Below are 6,207 nucleotides of genomic sequence, written 5' to 3' on the forward strand. Positions count from 1 at the left end.
TTTAACCCGTGCGCATGGTGATTAGTGAACCAAGAATATAGACACAAGTTGTCATGGCTTACCAAGGTGCATGCTCGTCTCCTCATCTTGTGTCGTCGTCTCCAGTGCAAACAAAACTAGGTAACCTGTCACAATGCTATGGTCTTGTTTAGTTCATCCTAAAATCTAAAAACTTTTCAAGATTTCTCATCATATCGAATATTGTGGCACATGCATGAAATATTAAATATAGATAAAAATAACTACTTGCATAGTTTGCCTGCAATTTTTGAGACGAATCTTTTGAGCCTAGTTAGTCCATAGTTGGGTAATAATTATAAAAAAACGAAAGTAACTAAACAAGGCCATATAGTTTCGTAGCCCATCACACTTTATTCTGTACTAACCCACTTAATCGAACTTTTGACGCATCAGCATTTAATCTTATGATTCACATGGTAATATGCACCTCGATCTAGCTAGACCATCCGTCAAAGAGACAAATAATTTTAAATTTAATTAAATCTACATAAAATAAAAATTACCAACATTAATTCCTGATATGGAATAAGTGTCATTAAATTAATTATAAAATATATTTATATAACAAACCTATTTAAAGGATATATATACAAATATTAATATAATTTCCTATAAAATTAGTAAACTTAAAAAGTTAGCTTGGTTTAAATATAGAATTGTGCTTCTTTTTTAGGAGAAGAGAGTAATACTATGTTACCAGAGAAATTCTAAATTATAAGATGTTTTAGTTCACTCGGGGCACAATGTGCCCATCCTATGTATTCAGAGGCAGGCAGGCATGTACAGGTGCAGAGAAACAGGGCAAGTTCATCCAGCATCTTGACACGGATCACATCGTTTTGTTTTGTTCGCGCCACATGTTTGCGCCCGGTTTGATCGTACCTATGACGGTCCGATCGACTCGTTTTTGGCTTGTTTTATATGATGATTCCATCGGATATGCTGATGCGATAAACAAGCTGCCTCATCATCCCCATGCTCTCTATGAGGAAAAAAAAAGTTGGGCCTAACTTGTTGCAGTTACCACGGCATGACGTGTTTCTACATATCAACAATGGTATGAAACTGTCTTAAATATATATATATATATATATATACTAGGTGATGTCCCACGCCTTGCTGCTTAGTCTCTAGGATACTCCCTCCATTCCAAATTGTAAGTCATTCCAAGAATCTTGGAGAATCAAGGCATTTTCAAGTTTGACCAAAATTATAGAGAGAAATATTAAGATTTGTAACATAAAGAGAGTATACTATAAAAATATAATTAAGGAAGAATCTAATGATACATAGTTGGTATCATAATAATTATTATTTTATCATATAAATTTAGTCAAACTTAGGATAGTTTGACTCTCCAAGATTCTTGAAATGACTTACAATTTGGGATGGAGGAAGTATTATTTAAGAAATGCAAATTTCAATTTGCTCGAGTCATATGTTTGTCGTAGATTTATTTTCTTTGTCTCTTTTTTTTCTCTTGATTTACTCTCTTTTGGAGCCTCCCTAGTTTGTAATCTTTTGTACTATGTACTTTTTTTCATTCAATTTAATTTCTGTAGGGGCTACGGCCCCTCCGGTTCTTTCAAAAAAAAATATGTTTATTGTAGATCTGCAACCAGTTTTGAAATAAATAGCATTCGGGTACATTCTACACAACATGAGAGGTTAAAATATTAGAACAAATGAAGACGGGCATAGAGAAATAATAGGGGTAGTAACCTGTAGAATGGTAACACTGCTCTAACTTTAGAACATGTGTGTTTGGACTCACACATGCAACAGACACCCCGGCTTGAAAATATTAACATATTCCATTTTCAAAAAAAAAAAACAGACACCCCGGCTTTGTTGGCTTCCATCTAACTTGAGTAGCTAGAGCATGACATAAATTTGTGGAGGGATAGCACCATTAATATGGGCACTTTTGGTTCGCTGACACTACTGGAAACTAAAAATCCCTAGATTTCGTACTAACACAAAAATACAGATTTTTCTGTTGGTGAGCATTTAGTGGAAGAAGAATAGGAAAATTAAGAATAAGACGCTTAGTGAATGACAAGTATTGAAAGAGAAGGAGGAGCACAAGATGATGTTAATGATGTGCATCATATGGACACATGGAAGGACAGATTAGACGGAAACCTAGCTATGTAACGGCTGGTTTAGTTTTCGATGACGTGGCTTCATGTGAGAGCAACTTTATAGCAATCAATGACTTCAGTGGCCTCCATCTGTGTGTGTGTGTGTATGATATTAGGGTATGATAGGATATACAATGGCGAATCTAGTCAAAAACACCATTCAGGTTATTAGGGTCAACTTTATTGTGTAATATAAATTTTCTTAAGCTTCAAGAGTAATCTGTTAAGGAATTTACAAATTTGTAGGGATTGGTGGACCCCGATGAAACACCCTAGATTCGCCCATGAGGATCTATAAGAAGCAATAGAAGCCACTGCAAATCATCTTTTGGGTACTTTTGTGACAAAAGAAAGCCAAAGTTTCATAGCACCATTCATGCATCGCATCTTATTGTCCATTGTATTTACTTTGTCACGGTACCTTCTTTCTTCTTCAATTTTAGTAACAAAAGTAATACCTTTAGAAACTTGCACTTGACTCCGGTACTTAGCATCATAGTACCCGCGTGCTTCTAATTGTTTAGCAACAATCTCATTGAACACCTCATTAAAATCATCATTAGCTGAAAGATTACCATTGTTCTGCTCCTTTCTTTTTTCTAGTTCCTCAAATGATGCATCCTATTTAAATAAGCAGATAGGAAGGTCACATATTCGTAACAATAATTTGAAGTCCAATGTTAATTGCAAGTAGTAGAAAAATATACCATTACTGACTTCACTTTGTTGGTGTTGTATCTCCCACTCTTTTTTTTGAGTGACGTCCCATAATTGTATCCTATGAACCCTTCCTTTCCTTTCCTTTGATCTTCCTGCACAAGATATTAAATTTGAGGATCCAATCACTTGTCTTACATGATCTCCGAATTTGACAGCAGTAAGAATATATATCACCATCTCTTTCTTCAGTCTAGCATTACTCCCTGTTGTGTGTGTGTATTCTTCTGTTCTTTTGCACACTGCGAGTTTGTTGCACACAATTTCTGTAAATATAGGCAAGTTATAAAGCACAAATGTTACATAACTTTATTTTAATTTTTTTTGTAAATGTTAGATAAAAAAGATATCACCTTATGTGTTTCTTGACACTAAAAGCTAACAAGAGATCTCCACTGATGTTCATTAACAGTTCTTGGTCTACCTTGTATAATTTGTTCTAGAGATCTCTGTTCACGATTGAAATGTTCTTTCTTCAACTTAGATTTGTAGGCTCGCCACCTATTGTTTACCGTCCTTAAGATCCAATCCAATCTCTTGTAAGTTGTAGCGTTTGGTTAGGAAAGATAAATTTTGACTGTACAAAGAAAAAGTAAATAGTTGATGATCGAAACAAATGTTGGCACATTTCTGTGAAAGCGTAAACGTGTGGAACATAGAGATAAAGCTCTTGTCACACTTTTTTCATCTTTTTATTTCTTTGTTGATGGTTCCAAGGTGGTGCACCATAGGGTTGCAGCTACCCGCGCGCTACTAGCATAGATCCTATTTTGACAATGATTTTGGAGCAATTTTGAATCATAAACGTGTGTTTATATATCTTGGGACGGAGGGAGTAGTTACTAATAATGCCTATTGTTTTCTAGTTGGATATACCTTATATAAACATTTTAAGTTTTCTCCAAACCTTATATTCTCAGCTTATCTCAAAGTACTCTTAAGACATACAGAGAATATACAAGGAAATAAACCAAAATGGTTAGATGTCACTGTCACAAGCTGACTCGATGTCTATCTGTACATATATAGTGTGTTCTAATCTCTAGTGTCCTCTTCTCCCACCTTTCACTTTCAGTGACCGACTAGTTGTGCTTATGCATTATCCTAGCTAGCTAGCTCCATCACAATCACACGTAACGCGCGCGTCGCCGATTCCCCGCGTCTCGCCATAGGAGTACATATACGTGTGCAAGGCTCCAAGCTATTCGTACCTGTCCGTGCCCACGTCACCACATGCACGGCCGGCCATGGCCAACCATGCAAGGGTCTTGTTTAGTTCCAAATTTTTTTGCAAAATAGAAATAGTACCAGTGGCGGAGCTAGAGCAAATACAAAGGGGGTGCGCTTGTCTTGTGGGTATATAGGATTTTATCGTGTGGGTGCAAATATGGTGAAAATTTGATCATAATCACTATTTTTTGATATTTTTGTGGGTGCGCCCGCACCATGTATTCTGTATATAGATCCGCCCATAAATAGTACGATTTTCGTTTGTATTTGACAAATATTATCCAATCATGTACTAACTAGACTCAAAAGATTCATCTAGTCAATTCCGACCAAATTGTGTAATTAGTTTTTATTTTCATCTATATTTAATACTTCATGCATGCGTCTAAAGATTTGATGTGACGGATAATCTGAAAAAATCTGCAAAAATTTTTGGGAACTAAACAAGGCCCAAGTGTGCATGTGGTCACCGATCGAGATTTAGATAAGGCCTTGTTTAGTTCACTTAAAAAATTAAAAACTTTTTAAGATTCTCTGTCACATCGAATCTTGCGACACATACATGGAGCATTAAATATAGATAAAAACAAAAACTAATTACACAGTGTAAATCGCGAGACGAATCTTTGAAGCCTAGTTACTCCATGATTAGACAATATTTGTCAAATAAAAATGAAAGTGCTACGGTGTCAAATTTCCAAAAAAAATTTGATCTAAACAAGGCCTAAGTGGATAAGCATCCCTGAAAATATATTAATCACAATAATGTACTATATTGATTTGTTTGTTTTGAAACTATTTCCATCTGGCCAAATATTCATCTCTGTACAACTAAAGTTATACTAGTTATAATGTTTTTTGTTGTCAAACCTCTTCTGAAATTACAACCTTGGCACAAACACGCTGAAGCGCCCCTGGTAAACCAGGAACTCAAATGTGATACAATACTAGTCCCAGGAGGCTAGTAACACATTTATTACATCAGATAAGTTTCAGCGCAATAGTCTTGGAAAGCGTGGACAAGGAAGGCACGCTATAATAATAAGACACCAAAATACAACACAGGTCCAAAGGACCTAGAAACAAACGATATCGCCATCGAACATCTGACGAGTCCCAATGCCACAGGCTTAGTTGGGTGCAGACACGACCTTACTCGAACGCCACTTCGGGATCGAAGTCCGGATCTTCCTCTGTTTAATAAAGCAAGGGTGAGTACAAAGTACTCAGCAAATCCAACCTTACCCTACGGAAGGGGATAACAATATATATGCATATGGATAAATCAAGGATGAGGCTTAGTTTTATTTGCATAAAGCTATCTTTTTACACATGCAAGGTTTCATTTCGCAAATACTGTTGTAAAAGAACTCTTTTTCCACATATGATAGTATTTCTGAAAATGGGGGTTTGATCACAATTTTAAGTGTTGTTGAACCCTTGTTCCCACAACACAATGGCAGTCAACCATTTATTTCCAAAATCACACTCACTCTCATGTTTTCACTCATCCCAACCAATCTAGTTGTTGAAACCAAACCATAACCCGTCCGAGACCGCGGACACGGCTATCCAGATAGATTTACACTCTGCAGAGGTTGTACACTTTTCCCACAAGTAGAATACCATAACTTACACCGTCGTGCAAGCACAGATCCATCAAAGTCATTACCCTCCATAGCTAAGTAATGGCGCTCACCACGGGAACACTAAGGCCACATCTCATGATACCACAATAATTCACAAAACTCTTTTCATACATTTCCACAATTTCACATACATCACTTAGTGTCCCGTTGTACACCTGCCTCCAGGTGATTGCCATACTAACTAGAGGGATTTAGACTAAGCCTTTTCCATGCAAGGCGAGTGGTTGTACGATAAATGAGTTAGGCAAGATGAATCATCAACTCAGTCCTTAATCGAGACAAGGCGGATATCTTCACGCTTAACCCCGCAAGGTATAAGCCACGACACCAGGGCATCCCCAAAAGAGATCCCATCCGCCCCATCTCCATAGTAATCACATCTATAACTTGTTCATTAACCCTTTCATAATACCCACAATTTATTTTCACCACTCACACCTTTTACT

The sequence above is a fragment of the Sorghum bicolor genome, chromosome 5, assembly GCF_000003195.3.
Source record: "Sorghum bicolor cultivar BTx623 chromosome 5, Sorghum_bicolor_NCBIv3, whole genome shotgun sequence".
NCBI lineage: Eukaryota > Viridiplantae > Streptophyta > Magnoliopsida > Poales > Poaceae > Sorghum > Sorghum bicolor.